Consider the following 20,740-nt stretch of genomic DNA (forward strand, 5'->3'; position numbering starts at 1 on the left):
TTCTTAAATCTCACAGAATATTAAATCCTGCATAGAACTTAGCACAATGAGTCCGGGCGGCAGTGGCGCACACTCGGGAAGCAGAGGCAGGCAGATCTCTGTGAGTTCGAGGCCAGCCTGGTCTACAGAGGGAGCTCCAGGACAGGCACCAAAACTATACAGAGAAACCCTGTCTCGAAAAACAAACAAACAAACAAATGAACGAACTTAGCACAATGCTGCTCATGAATGAGACACCACATAACCACCTGCCAGTCATGTATGTGAGGGTAGGGAAGTACAGACCCTGTGGCTTGGCAATGACGTCTGACTCATCAATTACCTTCAGTAACGTTTGATATTCAAGTCTGACTTTCACCAGTGACTTTACACTTCTGGTTTACACATGTAAACAAAGGAGGAAAACACTGTCCTGGGGCTGGGGTGATGGCTCAGCAGTTAACAGACTGGCTGCTCTTGCAGAGGACCTGGGTTTGGTTCCCAGAACCTCACAGTGGCTCACAACAGTCTCTAACTCCAGTTCTGGGAGGTCAGACGCCCTCTTCTGGCCTCTGCAGGCACTGCATACACACTGTATACAGAAACACACCTGTAAACATAAAGTAAAAGTCTTTTTTAAAAATTAAAAAAAAAAAAAACCTCTTTCTTGGAAAGCCAGGAAGAAGAGCTGGCCGACAAGCATTTTGGAATTGCAGAATTCACTCAAGAAATGATAAACACATTTTCATCTCTCACAAATTTTCCATTATCCCATAGTGAGTAAGACCAGCATGATTTTCAAAATAGAAATTAGAGAAGTTAGCACTGTAAAAACTGGAGAATCCCACGTGTAACATTCTCATTCACAAACATGATTCCCATAATGGAAGGAGGCCTGAGGCATTTCCTTTCTCAACTCTGAAGGAATTCTTCATCCTTGTGCAATCAGCTGTGATATTACTGTTAAGAGCTTTGCCCCTGACGTCAAATTTTTTTCCTCAGATGCAAGACTGAATAGATAGCTAAGGTCGTTTAAGAAAGTATTTCTGGAAAGGAATAAATATTCTGAGGCCTTGCTGATAAAGCTATATTTAGTATACTCTGGGTTGTGGGCTCAAAGCTCTCTCTCAAAACCTTTATTAAAATGCAGAGGGCTGCCGGGCCATGGTGGCTCACACCTTTAATTCCCACACTCACAGAGACAGGCGAATCTCTGTGAGTTCAAGGCCAGCCTGGGCTACAGAGTGAGTTCCAGGAAAGGCACAAAGCTACACAGAGAAACCCTGTCTCAGGGGGAAAAAATGCAGAGGGCAGTGGGAGGGAGCAGGTAGAATCGAGGTACACAATTCTCATCACAGCTTGCTGGCAGGATGGGTGGGGCCATGATCTCCCTCTGCCAGGATTTTAGGAGAACATTGCTTTACCTCATGAGTGGCTTTACCTAGTCACTCAGGAGCCTGGCAGACTCTCACTGGAGGCAGATCAGTTGGAAGAAGGGTCCTCCTCATCTTCAGGGCCTTGAGGCTTTATTCTTACTGCACATCAGAGCTTCCACAGGGCACTGCGTGTTTCACAGTGCTCAATCTACTTGCCATTGAGCTTAGTTGGAGAGATTTATAATGAGGTGGATCGTATATTTGATTGGCTCTAAACTGATATTATCCCAAAGTCTGCTGGTAAAAACAGTAGCAGAAGTGGTTACCATGTTCTGGCACTCTGCTCCATTGACTATGATAGCAGCATGATAGACTCGTAGTGACCATAACACACACTGCAGTTTAGATCACGTTCTTCAAAAGCCAGGGTGTTGAAGGCTTGGTCCTCCCCAGCCCACGGTGCTGAAACCTTAATGTCTTCTGGGAGGATGTCAGATTGTTGGGTTGTGACCTTGGGAGGGACTGTGTCTCTCTTTCTGTTTGTTTCCTGGTTTCTAGGAGAAGAGAATTTTGTCTACTATGACCTCCGTCATAATGTGCTGCTTCAACACAGTCCCCAAAGCAATGTGCCAATGGACCACAGGCTAAAACTTGCAAACAATGACCCCCAAATAAAGCTTCCTTCCTTTTGAGTTGATCATCTCAGGTGTTTTGTCAAAAGGATACACAAAAAACAAGCAAACAAAAACAACCTCACTAACACATTGCAGGTAGGAAAACGAAAATGGAAAGATTCGAATAACCTAAATATTCCCGTGCAGTCAGAGTTGTCTGAATTTAAAGCCGGGACCCTGGCAGGCTGTAATGACCTTGAGTGCGATAGGCAGTCACCTTTGAGGGTGGGGAAAGCTGTGTTGGAGGAAAAGCGATTGAGCCTATAACCATCAGCACTCTTGTCTGTCCAGCAGATGCAGCCCAAATGGTAGACAGCAGAGGAGTTTCAAAAGGGAGAGAGGAGGTGTGGGCTCCTCTTTGAAGATGTGAATAAACAAAGATGTCAATAACTCATGCCATTCTAAAATGCTCCATCCTCTCTCACCTCCCGAATCATGTGACTGACCTGAAGCTCCTCCTCTGTTTCAGTGGCTTCTATTTACAGTTCTGCAACTCTGGCCATTGTAATTCTATAAGAATTACTGATCCTCCAGTATCAAGTGTGACATCTTTCTGGGCAGACGTTTCCTCAGTGAACTCCAAACACATACTGACCCCCATCCTTTCACTTCCCAGGGTCTCCTCCTTGTTTATTTTCTTTAAAAAATTACTTATTTGTTTTTATTTTCTGTGTGTGAGTGTTTTACCTCCATGTGTGTCTGTGTAGCACTTATATGGTTGGCATCCAAGTAGGCCAGAAGAGGATGTTGGAATTCCTGGAACTGAAGTTACAAATGGTTATGAGTCATGACGTAGATTCTGGAAACCAAACACGGGTCCCCCAGAAGAGCAGCAAGTGCTTTTAACCCCTGAGCCATCTCTCCAGCCCCATGTTCCTTGTTTTTTAAATATGCAACCCCTCTGTATTGCCATTTCTCTGTGGCTACTCTTCTTATCTCTCCAATTGTAAAATGAAATATGCCAGGGCTGTGTATATGTTGCAAAATATGAAAATACAGGTGCTTAATGAGAGTAAAGAATTTGCCTGAAAACTCTTTTGTGTGAGATGGCTAAAGCTACCAGCTATTTCTCTCTTGATGGCAGTGTATTTTTTTTTCCTTCTCGGATTGTGTGTTAAGGATGAAGAAGTGTATGTCATACTTTAAATGTTGCTGGAAGTCACCCAGAAGGGAGAAATGAGCTATCTAATCCACTGCTCATCACTGCAGAAGCTCTGAGGCTTAGAATTGTTTCTAAGGACAGCAGCATTTGATGGATGAAAACTTGCCTAACTTTCCTCTGTGCATCAGTAAAAATTGTGGGTGTGCGGGGTTTTAGTTATCTTATTTTGGGGCAAGGTGTAAAAAGATCTAATGCTACAAGATGGTGTGTAAAGTTCTTGGTTCAGCTGAGTACATGCTATTTTCTTCAACCACTATAAACTCATTTGTTCAATCATCATTTTAACCCTGTGCTACAGACCAGAAGATCAATGATTTGAAATGAATCATGCCTTGGCAGAATCTACTCAGATTCTGATGATTAAAAACAACAAAAACAAACCAAAAACCAAAACCAAAACCAAAAAACCAACTACCTACTTTATAAACTCTCTTAAAAAACAAAATCTGGAGATCTTTAAATTTGAGGAAAATTCCACTTGAAATTGAGAACTCCACATCTTTAGTTTATAATAATCTATAGTGTCCTGTTATTTCTGAAGGTCCTTTTCCTGGGAGATAAAGAAACAAGATTGAGAGTAGAAATCTGCAGGGGCCAGCCAACATCTGGCTCCTTACATCTCGAAGAAAAAGAGTTTGCAAGGTGTGATCTGGAGGGCCTAGGGAGACTTCAAGCCTAGTTTTTGACACTTCACATCTGAAGTCTTTACTCCTATATTATTTGTTAAAAATCTGTAAAGAACCTCTGACTTCTGAGCTGAAAAGGAGATGCACATGGGTAATGGAATTTGCGTGTATTTTGAGAGCCCACAACGGAAGCTCATAGTGATTATAGGGGGAAAGTAGTATAAATCATTCTAACGTTAGTTTGTTTTGTTGTTGCTGAATGTTTTCAGATTAGTGAGGTATGAGGTTCCTCCTAAGACTCAACATCTTCAAATGAAAGTCTACTGAAGACTACAGACTCATGTCACTGCCCACAGGACTTGGGAGTGAAGCAATCGAGACCCTGGGTCATTACAGTGCAGTGTCCTGATGCTCACCTTACATTGTGTGGGTGAGCCCCACTTCTGAAAGAAAACCCAGCCTTCCGTCTACACAGGTAGTTGGGCTATTTGGCTGCCAGGTTGTATAAAAATGAGACAGGATTACTGCAAAGGGCCCTCTTAAGGTAGCTTTATAATACCCCTCTCCTTTCATCTCGGTTCCATTCCCTCTTACAGACCTCCTCTCCCAACTCTTTCCCAGAGATGTAGAGGCTAAGAAAGAGAGTGGGAGGTAGTGATCATGATTCCTGAAACAAAGTTTTAATGTGTGATTCAACTACAGGGCTGGATATTTGGAGACTAACTCAGAGTACCAAGATGTAGTCTTTTTGCTGACCCCAACTGTAAGATGCCAATATGAAAGTATCCAAACACTTTTAGGATGGTTTAAAAGAATTGTCAGTGTAGAGAGGACCCGCACAATAGATTTAATGACCTTACTTTTGCTTTACCAACCTCATTCATTTAGCACATAGGTACTGATCTCCACACACCAGGCACTGGTGGAATAGAGGTTAAAAATAAGGCTGATTTTAGAAAATTAATGATTACAACTTCTGTACCCAGAATGTAAGAACTGGACCATATGTGTATTACCGCCCTTGCTGGGAAGAATTATATTTTGCCTTAGATGATGTTGATGATGTTGTGTTCAGTTGGTTTCCATATTTTATGTCAGATACGAGGACATCAGGGCAGATATTTCCACACTAGCACATGACAGATGATTGAAGGAAAGTGGGCTAGGACATCTTGAATGTGATGGACATGCTTTGCTAAAGTGTTAATGGTGACCAGAATGAAGACAGAGGGCTGTGGCAGGCTTTTTCTTTGGGGCCTCCAACCAGTTCCCAAATCATGACATGGAGATTTTTTAGTTATGAACGCTCAACTTTATCTTAGCTCTTGTTTTCATCTGTTTCTCTTTATCTATGTTTTACCTTGGGGCTTTTTACCTTTCTTCCTGTATGTCCTACACTGTGTCGGCTGGCTGGCAGCTGCCTGGTTGGCCTTGGGCATCTCCCTCTCTTTCTCCTTCGTTCTCTTCTCTCTTCTTCCTCTCTTGTTCTATTTGAGCCTCTCTTCCTACATATTCTCTCTGCCCGCCAGCCCCACCTACCCTCTACTGCCTAGCTATTGGCTGTTCAGCTTTTTATTAGACCAATCAGGTGCCTTAGGCAGGGAAGGTGAAACAAATGTAACACATCTTTACATGGTTAGCAAAGGCAGCAGAAACAGATGTAACACACCCTTACACAGTTAAAGTAATATTCTGCAGCATAAACAATTGCAACACATCTTTACATAGTTAAAGTGATGTTCCAACAGAGGGTAGGACTTACTGAAGCCCTACTGTGTGTTGACCAGAGATCAGGCACTTCACCAAGGCTATGTCTCATCCCAAAGAGAGGAATGCAAAATGGATATGTTTCCTTAAAACCTCTCAAAGGCACACAGTTAACTGTGAGGGCAGAACCTGTCTATGCTTTATTAAACACCTCAGTTCAGTATAGTCAACTGGGAAAACCAGGTAATACAATCAGTAGAATTACAAACACACACGGGGGTGGCGTGGGGGATCATCTGGCCACTGTATTTGCATGGGTTTCTGGAGTCTCTGTTCTGATCCACTGATAAACTGTGAGCACCGGCATGTATCTCTTCCAGCACACCAAGCTGTCAGCCTAGCCAATCTGTCCTAACACATTAACAACCTTATTTATTAAATAACCTATTTATCAACCTTCTGTACATCCCCATTGTAAACATCAAGTGATATGGCATCTTTTGTCTTTCCCAGCCAGTTCTTGGGCTACTGTAGAAGGCATCTTCCTTTATGTCCCCTTTCCTCTTCTACCCTACAGCCCGTTACAGAAACCCATGAATGACCTTTACTCTCTTTCCCACAGATCTAGGGCCAAGCTGGAGGGTCCTCTGCCCAACATGTTGAACAGAGTAGACACTAGAGATGGGGTCGAACGACTTCTAAGTTGCAGCAGCAAAACAGACAACTCCCCTTCCATTCCGACTCCCTCAGCAGGAGCCGAGCTGGGACGCTGCTTCCTGTCCACGACTCCAGGTCATGTGCCTTACTTGCTCTTCTTACTCATTCAGCAATGGCTTCCCTTTACCAGGCAGTTCAATGGTGTCTCCTGTGAGACGTCTCCATGGGTTCTCCAACTATACAACTTCCTACCCCAGAGTCCGTAGCATCTTCCTTGCCCCTCCCTATGATAATGACCTTACTTCTTCTTGAATTTTCCTTGTGCTATTCTCCATTTCTCTTTCTCTTTCAGGACTATAACTAATTATGGAGTACCCAGGGGTCCCAGGTTTTAGCTACATCCGGCATGGGACATCTGAGGGAAAAAAATCTACATATACTATGTTCTTATGTCTGTTAACTTTATTTCTCTAAGACAAAAGTCTATCAATTCAGCTATAGCTCCACCAGGCATTCAAGGCAGGAATAACTCTAGACATACCAAGCTCTTTATCTGTCTACTTTATTTCTCTGAGATGAAATCCTGTCTTCATAACTACAGTTTTGTCCAGTTCCCTAGCTCATAGTCCTGCTAACGACCAAACTCCTGTGCTTCCAGCCTCATCTTCGTCCTCTGTATCCTCTTTCTCCATCTCTGCTACTCTCTACTCCTGGCACTCAGAAAACTCTACCCGAGATCTGCTTACCCTCTAAGAACCCCTGTTTTCCTCTTTTCTCTTGCTGTGTTTCCGGTTTTTTGTTTGTTTGTTTTACAGAAAATGCCTGCCCTTTCTTTCCCTGGGCACGTGGTTCTCTGCCTCTTCAAGAATGTTATTCTACTTCTCACCTTGATACGTAAAAATCTCTTTTGTTCTCAGTCAGTTGCTAGACCTCAGGTCAGAGGGATGAAGCTTCATTTGCACAGGAAACAAAGCTATGCATCTCCCTCCAGCTTGTCTTTGCTTACCTGATCTTATCCAGACACTGGCTCTATCAGGGAAGTTACTTAGAAGTTCAGCAGGTCTGAAAATATTGAAACACAAGAATTTCATGGTAGAAGACAGCTGGAATATTAGAGGCTGGATAGCACCAAATATTCATAATAAATGGCTTGTCTCTTGACAGACCCTTGGCTGGTCAAGGTATAGCTTTAATACACAGCTGAATCTCTATGATATATTATTGCGGCCCACAAGAACTGATCATCATGGATTAACTAAATCCTTGATTCAAGACTTTTGGGGGACCAGCCCCCACCTTTATGACCAAGGTACTCTTGAGTAAGGATAAGTGGGAAATATTTAGATAGAAAAAGATACCTAGACAATGAAAGGAAAGAGAAACACAGGATAGCCTCGGGAGGGCCTGGGTCAAAACCCACTAGCCCAGAACTTTATTCCAAAGGGCTTTTTATCACAATGTCAAGGAGAGGGGCAAAAGACTTCCCTCTTGCTAGATACAGCCAAGTGTAGACCCTTCCAAACACCTGGTACCCAGGCCCATGGTCCAGTCATCCTCTTATGCAGCCCTGTTGGTAAAGCAAGCTCAGATTTCACTAGGAAACATCTGTGGGCTCCAACAGAGACTAAAGTGTTGGACTGAGAACCAAACCTGCCAAAAATCACAGCCTGAAACCTATACGATCTGCTCTGGAGGCATGGGCTTTGGTGTCCGTGTGTGTAAACACTTTGTATACATGGTTTCAGAATTTTTCTCCACATCAGTCACATGAGCCTCTAGCTGCCCCTGGCAGATGTACCTGAGTGACTTGCTTGAAAGTAACAGAAACTGACTCTGGCTGCATCTTTTAAAGGTAAATCAAGTGATTATAGAGATGCTACCAATGCCTCGGAAGCCCGGAGAAGATGATACAGAGACTGGGGACCAAAAACGGAGCTCGCTGCCCGGAGAAGATGATACAGAGACTGGGGACCAAAAACGGAGCTCGCTGCCCAGAGCAACATTTATTAAGTGAGACGCAGATGTAGAATTTGTTTCAGAATTGCTTATCTATGTGTGATTATGATGTGGATGAAGATGGACTCCTTTATGTTAAACATTAGCATGATTAACAATGTGGGGTGGCCCACGCCTTTAATCCCAATACTCACAAGGTAGAGGCAGGTGGGCCTGGATGAGTTTGAGGCCAGTCTGGTCTGCAGAGTGAGTTCCAGGACAGCCAGAGGTACACAGTGAGACCCTGTCTCAAAACAAACAAAGATTAAAAAAAAAAAAAGCAAAAATGGTTTGGTTTATACTTACCAGGTTTTTGTTGATGATTTTAAAAAAGTTACACCACTGTCAGCTATTTCCAGACAGTTTTTTTTTTTGAGCTGAGGACTGAACCCAGGGCCTTGTGCTTGCTAGGCAAGCGCTCTACTACTGAGCTAAATTCCCAACCCCTCCAGACAATTTTGTGTGGCATGAAACCCATAAATATTTATGACAACTATACTTCATGCTTAAGCACTATGCTTTTTATCTCACAGTTAATGTTGTGTTCATGTTGTCCCCTCCTAACAAGCATTCAGTAATGTGTCCTGATTATTATTATTATTATTATTATTTATTTTATCAAATTGATACATGCCAGTGTCTTCTGTGAGGAGGGAACCTCAGTTGAGACAATGCCACCACCAGATCAGCATGTGTCTATGGGGCATTTTCTTGATTAATGATTAATGTGGGAGGGCACATCTTATTGTAGTGGGTGCTGGCCCTGGAAAGGTGGTCCTGGAGTGTACAAGGAAGCAGACTGAGCAAACCACAGGGGGATGGAGCAAGCCATTAAGCTGCACTCCTCTATGGCCTCTGCGTTGGCTCCCGCCCTGAGTTCCCGTAGTGCTGGACAGCATCTGTACGCTGAAATAAACTCTCTCTTCACCTAGCTGCCTCTGGTCATCGTGTTGTCACAGCAGCAGTGAGCAGACTGGGACCGTGTTGTCTATGAGTGAGTTATGGAAAGTTAACGTTCATGTTGCTGCTAAGGTTGGAACTTCTCGTCAAGCTGTTGGGCAGAGCAATTGCACACTGTTGAGAACTGGCTTGGGGAACATTAACTACGAATCACAAGGAGAAGGCAGGTGGGTCCTGCTTTATGGTGGTCACCAAACCAGACTTGAGTGTCCGGCCAGCACTGGTCATCCGATGAGAAGACAGTAATGCAAGACAGAGCAGGAGGATGGAGCTGTTGTGGTTCACATGGAGAAGGGACGTTGTTAGCCTTCATGCAGGACATGTGACCATCACTCATCACCTGCTGAGGGGAAGTGGGCCTAGAAAGTCGGCATTGAGAAAGGTAGCAATTCTGTGCTTACCCACTCGATAGTTCAGTGTGCTGAATAACAACATGCAAGTGTTTTATCAAAGAGCCACCACCAACTACATTTTCAACACCTTTTCCTTCGTGTACTATCTTAGCAACGTTCACCCTGACAGAAGTGAGAGGCAGTCATGGAAAATGTGTGGAGAACAGTGCCCAGAGAGCTTTCTCAAGTGTTATTAAAATCCTTCTTGACTGCAGCAGGTATCTGACTGGCCCTGATTTATTCAGGTCGTTAGTGCTCATTTGCATGGCTGTCACTTTCCTGAACTAAAATAACCACCAATTTTGTTCTGGTATCTAAACAGCAGAAGATACGCTTCATTTGTGTAACTACTGTCAAGCCCCAGGATAGTGACATGGTGCTAACTAAGAATTCTCAATAAATAGTTCTTAACTAGTAGAACAAAATAAGGAAGGGAAAACAGCTGGAATACTGGCATTGTGACAGACCATGATGGATGCCACCCTTTGATGCCTTCTGCAGAGACATCTCATCTACTGCTGTCTCTTGGGTCTTAAATGTTCTGTGAAGTCCCACACACTGAAGGATCAATTTCAAGACTTGTGTTGGCTCAGTCAGCCACTGTGTAGCCCAGGCTGGACTCACATCTGTGATCCTCCTACCTGCCTCAGCCTCCCGAGTGCTGGGATTGCAGATGTGCACACTAGCTCTAGCCCACAATGCTAGGAGGCCAGACCTTTAAGGCATGAGACCTGGCGACAGGAAGTCAGTGTTCTTGAAGGGGATATTGGGCCCTTGCCCCCTACTCTTTGCTTTCTGTCTGCCCATGAGGCGAGACATTTATTTAACTACATCCTACTACTATGAAGTGTTGCCTCCTCCAAGATCTTCCCTCTAAAGAGATGGGGCCAACCAACTGTGAACTATAGCCTCCAAAGCCACCAAAATGAACCCTTTCTCTTTGTAAGTTGTTTATCCAAGGTACTTATTACAGTGATGGAAGGTTGACTAACACAGTGGCTGCTATGTTTAATGCCTATAGAAGTGCTGGGACTAAGTCAGTCCTGTAGTCAGTCACCAGAGAGCCAAACCCCTCAACCATGAAATCTGTGGTAAGCAGGTCCCAGCAGAGGATGTAAGGAGTTGGGGGTGGGGGATGGAAGTGAGCCAGGCCACTGGTGAGAATATTGCAGCCTGATTGACTAGCAGCTAGAATGCTTCCTTATTTATACAGAATTCAGTAAGTAGGGATACATTCATGATGTTCCAAAACATAGATCATATCATTTTTGGTTTTGGACATGCATTTCACTTCCTTTTGCTCATCTTTTAGTCATCATTAATAAACTATGACAGAACAGAGTTATCATTTCCAATCATTTCCCCTCAAGTTTTGACATCATTGATGAACAGAGTTATCATTTTTACTCATAAACCCCATAACCCAATTTCTAAGAATCTAGAGGCATATGACGGCCTGTTCTCAGGCCAGTAGCTTTTGTGGCTACAAGGATATTAGACTAAAAGAAAATCTTCAAGCCAGCCTGGGCATATTGCCATTTCCCAAGCAGTGTATTATTAACTCTTAATGGTCAGAGTGTCAATAAGGCCCAAGAAAAATTCTTGGGCCAAAGCTGCTGCAGTTATTATTCAAATTCTGGCATAATACAATGTTTACATTTTATATTTTTATAGAATTTATTTAATATCTAATCCTGGCATTCTATTGTTCTTTGGTCATAAGACATCATAGAAGCTCTGTATGTGCTAACTTTTCTAAGAAAGGGAGGTCCTGACATTTCATTTTTATATCATCTTTTTACTCCATACTTTGCTCATCAATATAAGTCTCTGTGTAGGGCAAAGGTAACTTCAGCTAATCTAACTTTGTTGCTGTACATGCCAGGTAATAATTACATTAGTATATGGTGGGAAGAGGCTTGCAATCTGATCTGTGGCCAGCTCCTCTAGCCCACTGAATATTGTTGACCTTTGTAAGTTTACTTTGTTTTGATTACTTGTTCCTGAGTAAGTACAGGGACAGATGATTCAAGAATGTCTCATAGCCTCATAAAGAGATCTCTGGCTTCTTTGTAGTGGGTAGCCATTCCAGCATGGATCTGGAAGTTCCAACCCCCATTGAGACTTCGGCAACTGTCACGCCTACAAGGCGGGGCCAAGGGAGGTGCCTGGGGACCCGAGATCTGGATCGGAGAGCGCTGGCTCGGTTGTGGGACCCTGGATGGTGGAGGTGGCCCAAGCAGAGCTCCAGAGAACACCGCTGGACTGCGATACACTTTCCCCAGACCCCGCGACCTACCTATCCCTTAATTTGTAAGTTACGCCATTAAATAAATCTCCTTTTAACTACGTGGAGTGGCCTTAATAATTTCACCAATATCTGGTGCCCAAATTTCACCAATACTTCTTTATGTGTGTGTCACAACCCCCAAGGTGTAAGGAAGACCTTCAAGTACATAAGGATATCTCCCTAAAAATGGGAGGGGTAGTATGTTCAGGACTGTCCTGGGGAAGCTTAGAAGCAGTACTCCTGGGAGAAGGCATAAATGACTCATGAGAAATTTCCCATCAATCCGATATTTCCAAATTGTACAAATATTAAAAGTCTCCCAAGTATGCAACAGGTGGAGATGAAAACCAAAGGTGGCATGTGGCCATCGTGCAGCTCAGCTTTGCTGGATCTTTGCCAAGCAGCTGTGCTGGCTTTATGGCTTCTACTGTTCTCATCAGATATGGCTGTGCCAGACATTGAACAAAACAATTAGTCCCACCACACCTTACATCCCCATTACTCAAGAATCTCTCCTTTCTCATAATCTTACTTTGCCTACACTATGTGATACGTTTGCCTAGATAGAAATTGTATTTCTCATCATCTTTCTTTTCTCTTCCTTTCTATTTCCTGCCTGTTGGTTCCCTGTTAAGCCTTCCTGTTGTGCCTTGGAGCAGTTGATGTAGTAAGCCAAACCATTGACATCCTTACCTGACTTAGCACCGTTTTACTGCCTTCCGGTGCCTCCAACGCAGCATAAAACACCATTTTACTATGTTGAGCATTAAACTTCTTTTTCTCAACTCACTCTACAGATTTATGCTTATCTTTTTGTGAGACCATGGAGTACTCAGATCTTCCTGTAAGAAAGGGCTTTTGGCTGTAGCTCCTGGGAGTATAGACATAGAAAATGTCTAGCTCGGCTGCAGAGACAGGTCTCGTGTAAGCCCACACACATTCTAGGACAATTACATCCAATGTCAACTGATTATGACAGAGTAAAAAGATCTGGTCATTTTCAGTCAGTTATGAAACGGCTTTGAAATAACCCTATCTGATGAAACCCACTTGGGCATCTCTTAGTATTTCCAGGAAAGTACAATGAAATACAGACTGACTAGGTAATATATAAACAATGAAAATTTGTTCCTACCCATTCTGGAAGCTAAGAAATGCAAGGTCATAGAGTCAAGAGCTTTGCTGTCTAGTGAGGGCTCATTTCTCTTAATAGATAGTGCAGTCTTTGTATCAGTACAAAGCAAGGGGGTGCTTAACGTCCCCTAGAATGTGTTTATAAGGGCACTGATCCATTCAGAAAGAGTAGAGCCCTCCTGGCACCACTGACTGGGTTAAATTTCAACAAGTGAATTTTGAGGGGTGAGATTCATTCAGACTATGACAGCTGAACTAAGATTGCCAAACAACAGTGGAGTGTGCCTCTTCCTTGGCCCAACCTAACTTCTCTTCTCCTAAGTCCAGCTCTCATTAGGAGTCCTGATGTTAGAGGGTTAACATCTGGTGCCACTGTACTAGAGGCTGCTTCCTGGAACACAAACTCCAGCATGCAGTGTGCTCTGCTCTCTGCTCCCTGTTCTCACTCTAAAGTTTCTCTTGATTTTGTCCATTTTGCCAGCATTGACTACTCATAGCGTGAGGATCTGGGTCTCTTGCCAGACCTCCCAGATCTCTACTGTGAACTTGGGATGCTACTTTGCAGGCTCTTCCTTCACATTTTTACTCACCTTGGCAATATAGATCTTGAAATCAAGGAAAGCAGGGTGGACTCACCTTAAAACACCCAAAATGCCTAACCCAAAGCCTGCTGTTGTCTGTCTTGGGTCATATTAATAGTCCAAGAAGCTCCCTTTAAGCCCATCAGTCATTGCCAATCAAGCTGTTGAGAGCTGTTTGAGTTTTAGGGAACATTTTTAGTGCCAAGAAATTCTGCTTTCTAATTGTCTTCCCCTTGTAATTGTCACAAAGTTCTGAAGGAAAAGAAATAGATTTCCTGTGTGATTCACTCTGCTATCTTTCACACAAAACTTGGGAGCTACTAATTACCATTCATATGTTAATGAAATACCTACTTTGGATTAATGCAAGTAAATCTCCTGAAGCAAACAAAAGGAATAAACAGGACGTTGTGTAAAGTGGTTTCTAACAGGAAAAGCCTGTTGTTTTTGCGTCTTCATTCTGTATTCTGTCTGACTTCTGGGGCATAGGTCGCTGCATGTGCTGGGTACAGGTGGTTGTTTGTTTGTTTATTCTCAGGTTCAGATCTCTTGGGTGCACCACAATATTTCTTGAGCAGTGGAGTCATAGAGCCTGCTTGGTGGTTATAGGATCTCTTTATCATCTGTTCCCAAGGAATAGCTTTTACATGAGCCAAATACCCCCGGGAGCAGTTTATGCCAAGTGTTCTGTAGTTTACATCTAAAGAAGTGCAAATCCACTAAACATTGAGGGACAGACATTTGATCACTGGACTGTGGTAGAAAATATAATTATTCTGATGTTTTCATGCATGTCACATCCTCTCTGGCCAAAGATCCGTATTCTAAGATGGGTCTGCAAAACTGATGTCTAAACTCATATTTTTCTGCTAGTCTTCCTTATGATATTTACAGAGTGACACTTGTGTTAGGAAAGACACTAGAAACAAACACACACAGAAGACCACAATTTGCTCCCATGACACCAATAATCACAGTTATACACATAGACTAGTCCTCTAAGAGGGTGCTAAAAGGGTGTTTCAGAGCCCAATCCTATTGAAAACAAAATGCCTGGACAACGATGGAGAGGAGTTGAGATTTAATATGCAGCCAAGAAAGCTATTTTGCCTGCAGGACTGCTTCTCCCTGAAATACAGCTGGGATGCACGGCCATCAACAGGACCACATATCTCCTCCCAATAGAACGTTAGCTGGGTGAGATCTTATATGTGCATATCCTATACTTCCCCTCTGCCAATGAAAATACATGGGCATGGGGCTAGGGAGATGGTGCAGTGGCCAAATGATCATTTAACTTTTTCAAAATAAGTCTCCCTTTTAGGCTTTGCACACAGACATGCATATTTAGCCTCAATTTTGGGTGCAAATTTGGAAATAGTCTTTGTCCAGGCTACAAGACTCATCTCACACAGAGACCACAGGCTTAAAAACTAAACCTACTATTTATTCTCTTTCTTCTGACTATGCCATCCAGTCTCACAACACACAGTTTTTTCCTTTAGAAAATCATGGTACGATATACTCCACACAAAATTTACTCTCTTAAACCATCTTAAGTGTGTAACTCAGGACGTACCGTATTGACGTCGCTGTGTTGCTGGTCTGTGCCCACTCAAAGGCGACACTTCATATCTGTCTTCCCCTGGCCCCACGGCCACCATATTACTTTGTTTCTATGACTTTGGCTACTTCAGACACATCGTGGAAGCAGAATCACAGCACCGGTGCATTACATTTAGGAAAATGCCTTCATGTTCCATCAGTGTTGTAGCATATGACAGAATTTCCTCCTTGCTTGAGATTAAATTATATTCTGGTATATATTCCAATTTTTTCACATATTTATTTATGCATTTTTTTGCCTTTCAATATTTTTTTAGCAGTGCTCATGGTTGAAACTAGGGGCTTGGGCATACTAAGCAAATGCTCCACCACTAAGCTACATATTCAGTCACCTGATGTTGTCTTTATCTGTTGATAATCATGTGTTACTTTTATCTCTTGTCTGTAGTGAACAATGTTTCAAAGAACAGTGGTTTGTGAGTATCCCTTCAAAATTTTGCTTCAGTTAATTGGTTATACCCCTGACTGTGATGTTGCTGGATCATATGGTTGTCCTATTCTTTTTGAGATTTATTATTTTTGCTTTTTGAGTATGAATGCTTGCTTGCATGTATGTATGTGCACCATGTGTGTGCAGTGCTTGCAGAGGCCAGAAGAGGACACTGAGTCTCTTGGAACTGGAATTACAGGTGTTTGTGAGCCTCCATGTGAGTGCTGGGAATGAAACCTACATCCCCCACAAGAGCAGCCAGTGGAGGCTGGGATCATTTCATTGTCATTAATACAAATGTTCCCTGCCTTTTAGTACCATAGGATCATAGCAGCAGATGAGCAATGGAGAGTCTGCTGCTGTGGCTTAATGTGGCAATAGAGTTTTGCTGATTTTAGATGTGTGTGTGTAGTATAAGAAAGTACATTTATCTGTGTTTCTATATTTGAAGATTAATCTATTTTAAAAATAAACAACAGATATTCACAATGTTACACAAAGATAAAGCAGAGAGCATTACACAATTTAGTCACTAGCATTTAGTCATGTACCTGTTGCCTGGAAATCAGTTCTCAAGTGGAAAGAAAGTTCTGGGGATACTTAGCTTAATCTACTGTCACAGTGAGACTATATTACAGTAATAGTTACCGTACCATGAACCATAAGCAGTTTTATTACACAAAATGTGTGACAGCGGGACCTAACAGGATACTAATTTCTCTTCTATTCCTTATTATTTCTTCTGTGTCTCTGATGATTATCTTTTAAGATATGCCACTAAGCTCTTCATTTCTCCATGTCCTCATTTTAAAATGACTAGAAACCATTGACCTGCAGAAGGAAGTTTGAATTGCTGTGTCTTTTATTATCAGGATTTTGAATATTCATCATCACTAATTTATTTTGAAGATGAAGTTATGTTCAGTCATCAGTTTGAAGATACTTTGACTTAAAAAATTTTATTAACACCAAATAGTATCTCAAATTTTGTAAGTTATCATAACAAAAATATTCCCATAACTTTTGTGTTTTATTTCATTGGTGGAACTTTCTATGTTCTAAGTAGTGTTTGAAATTTAGAATTAAAACAGTAACTATTCAAATTAGAAAATGGTTTTGATGTTATATCTTTAGTCTTGTCCCACCACTTTTAAATAGATGTATAAAATAAATAAAAAGGAAGATTACTTATTGGTAATTTATGGTTTTTTTTTTGTCTTTTTTTTTTTTTTTTTTTTTTTTTGGTTTTTCGAGACTGATTTTCTTTGTACACTTTTGGTGCTTGTCCTGGATCTCGCTCTGTAGACCAGGCTGGCCTCGAAATCCACCTGCCTCTGCCTCCCGAGTACTGGGGTTAAAGGCATGCACTACCACCACCTGGCTTTCCTTCCACTTTTTCAACAGAAGGTTTTTGGGGGTCACAGTGCTTGTCTGTGATGGAGCTCAGTACATGATACCCCCTTTCCCTCTAAAATAGCAACTTGAGTATTATAGGCTGAGGGAATTTGAGCAATGACAAATGCAGGAAAAACTCTGACTTTCATCTGAAGCATGTCACAGACCCTCAGTGGGGAGATGAGCCTCCCAGACTGAAAGGAAGGGAGCATCTGAACACCAGCCCTGGCTGTGTGACACCTTGCCCTTACGTAACACGAAGAAGGAGAGAGACAACACTTATGGGTTCCAAAGATTTTATTAAATCACCACATAAGTAGGCCACTGATGATCAGGGATTCAGGACAAGGACTGGGGAGCCTTGTTTCTCCTGACAGCCTGAGCGGGGGCGGAAGTGGGGTTTATAAGCACAAAAATCACAAACATCTGTTGCCAAGTTACGGTTATGATTTTCACCAATCAGGATTTAGAGATTAGGGGCTTCCTTGAATGTTCCATCATTGTTAATTAGTATACAATGCAAACCTTTCAGTCCAATCAATCAGACTCGAGAGAACTAAAGATGCACAATGACTGTATCTGTGGTTTAGGGAGGAGGTGGGTCAGCTATTGTAAGGTTCCCAGCTCTCCTAGGGCTTGGGAACCTGAACTTTGTTTCACCCTACTGGTAAAATGGAGTCCGAAGTCAAAAAGGCAATGCTCAGCCAAGGTGCTCACTGCCAAGGTGCTTTTGCCTGCTCCTGTCAGCTGTACGCTGCACTTCCTCCAGGCAGTGACTCACACTTCACACTCTACTGTCAAACTATGAAAACCAGCATTCAAATACATATGCTTATTTTTTTTCCTTTGGGTTTTCATTTCCCTAGGAAGCTTCCTATGTCATATAAATTTTACTCTCTCTCTCTCTCTCTCTCTCTCTCTCTCTCTCTCTCTCTCTCTCTCTCTCTCTGTGTGTGTGTATTTCCCGTTAAGCTGTCTTTCTTGGTGTAATTTACAGGGCTCCAGTCAATGTATCTATAATGAGCAGAAGTAAGAGATTCAATCTTCCTTCTGCCTGTCATTCTTTATCTAATACAGAGAGAAAACTCACAGAGGAACCACATCTAAATTAAACAGCAATCAGAAAAACTAATGTAGCTTTAGATGTCAGCATAAGAGGAATTAGGCTTGAAAAAATAGAGAGATAACATGTGCCACGCCTAATATCTGTAACTGTATAATCTTTGCAAAGATATTAAATGATTTAGGAGTGACAAGGCACAGAATATTAGCTTTATCATCGGAAATCGTCAGTTGGTGTTCTATTTTTATTTTTTTTCTTTAAAAAAAATCTATGGATAGGTGTTTTGCCTGCATGTATGTCTGTGTACCACATGCATGCAGTACCCATGGAGCTGGAAGAGGGCAGCTGATCCCCTCAAACTGGAGTTACAGATGGTTGCGAGCTGCCATGTGGGTGCTGGGAACTGGACACAGGTCCGCTTTAAAAGCAGCCGGTGTTCTTAACTGTGGAGCCATCTCTCCAGTTTCAGATGATGCTGATTTTAATATATGAGACCTAGATTCCAGGAACCCTAAGAACAAATTTAATAGTCTATTAATACACAACAGTTACTATTATAGAGAAGTAAATTTGTCTTCTTCCAGTCTATCATCCATCCACATCCATTCTAGGGCTATGCATTTTTTTCTTAAACAAGTCACATGTTTTGATGCTAACATCCCAGCATATTACAAATGACCCTTTGTTCTGACACCTGACTAGTTACCATTATTCTTGTGCCTCCCTCACCCCTCACTGTGCCTATTTAGACAGATGTTAACAGCTGTGTGCTGAACATCTAAGCTCTCATTTTTTCTCTTATTCTTAGAACTCTATTTTATTTTGGTACAACCACCAAGGTAACCTCTACAGATATTGGTTAATTCTTTAGGTGCTCATGTGTTGAGCCAATGGAAGGTTATTGTGCTTTGTAAACATTCTCCCAGCCCAGCCAGGGAGATGTCTGGGTAATGCTCCCTGCCCCTGTAGTGAGGGATATTTGAAGCCCTCTTTTCCCATCTCCAGCTTGTGTTTATTGGCTGCTGATCTTTGCTATCTGTTAGTCCCTGGGTGGAGTTGCTACCTCCAACCTTGAAGGCAACTCAAGTGCTGTACTTGTATTAAGCTCTCTTTGTTCTCACACTGGCATGACTGGCTTGTAGCTCTACCATGTGGAGAGTGGACTCTCTCCAGCCACCAAGAGGTAGCTGCAGCCTTTCTCAGTTACCTCATATTCAGCTCCATGTCTACAGAGTGGGTTTGTATGTGAGTGGAAGCCTCTTGTTAGAAGCAATACTGACTTACAATTTAGTTTGTTGAAATCAGCAGCATCAGAAGGAGGGATGTCTACAAAGACAATAATTCCTAACGTTTTTCAAGGACATTGGGAGGCTGGGTGTGCTGGCACAGAGCTCCGTCCTCCTTACCTGCTTATTTTGACTTTCTCATACCCAGAACAAGCCATCTTATCCATTTCCTCAATGCTCCAGGCTCTTCTTATTTTAAACCCAGCATCTGTTCTCAGGGGAACATCTGTGAGTAAATTACAATTCACACCATGGGCTCTCTGCCTTACTACCTTCAGGGAGCAGGTTCTACATTAGCTCTGCCTGTATTTAGGGTGGGTTTTCCACCTCAGTTAACCCAATCAGATAAGCCTTCACAGACACGCCCAGAGATTCGTTTCCATAGTGATCTCAAATCCTGTCAAACTGACAAGCAAGATTAACCATCACAGGTGTCTTTCAGGTGTCTGGAAATAACTCCTCAAGCTGTTGCAGGGAGCAGAGCAGAGCTGTGTCTCTGGCCTTGGTCCACTGCCTATGACATGAGGATTCATTCCCCCCTTTCTAGTAAATTCCTAGGTCTCCCAAATTGAAGAATTCTGAGTATGATTGTAAGATAAAAATACAGGGCACCCAATTCAAATTTAATTTCAAATAAAAATTAATTTCCCTGCAAATATTGCCTGGGACATACACTAAAATGTTATCTGAAATCCAAATGAATGGGAGCACTTGTATCTTGTATTGTGAAATCAAGTAAGCCTAGATGGGCTATTTTTTTTCCTTTATTTCAATCTCCTAGAACATAGCACTAAAGCACATACCATCACATCCACCATGAACTACCTGTCTTATTGAAACTGTCATGCTTTTGGACACTAGTGCCAAATCACGGGTTATTGTAGCACCTACCTCACACTCCATGAGTCTTCCATGACCACAGTCCCAAGTCCCAGTGTCTACAGACATGGCCCTTCATCTCCACGAGTCTTCCATGACCACAGTCCCAGTGTCTACAGACATGGCCCTTCATCTCCACGAGTCTTCCATGACCACAGTCCCAGTGTCTACAGACATGGCCCTTCATCTCCATGAGTCTTCCATGACCACAGTCCCAGTGTCTACAGACATGGCCCTTCATCTCCATGAGTCTTCCATGACCACAGTCCCAGTGTCTACAGACATGGCCCTTCATCTCCATGAGTCTTCCATGACCACAGTCCCAGTGTCTACAGACATGGCCCTTCATCTCCATGAGTCTTCCATGACCACAGTCCCAGTGTCTACAGACATGGCCCTTCATCTCCATGAGTCTTCCATGACCACAGTCCCAGTGGCTATAGACATGGCCCTTCAATACCTTTGTTTCTGATTTCCTTTACACTCTCACTTCAGAACTTGTTTCTTCATTCCAGTTCAACAATAGAG

This window comes from Peromyscus californicus, unplaced genomic scaffold (genome assembly GCF_007827085.1).
Source record: "Peromyscus californicus insignis strain IS unplaced genomic scaffold, ASM782708v3 Scaffold_2__1_contigs__length_46816999, whole genome shotgun sequence".
Taxonomy (NCBI): domain Eukaryota; kingdom Metazoa; phylum Chordata; class Mammalia; order Rodentia; family Cricetidae; genus Peromyscus; species Peromyscus californicus.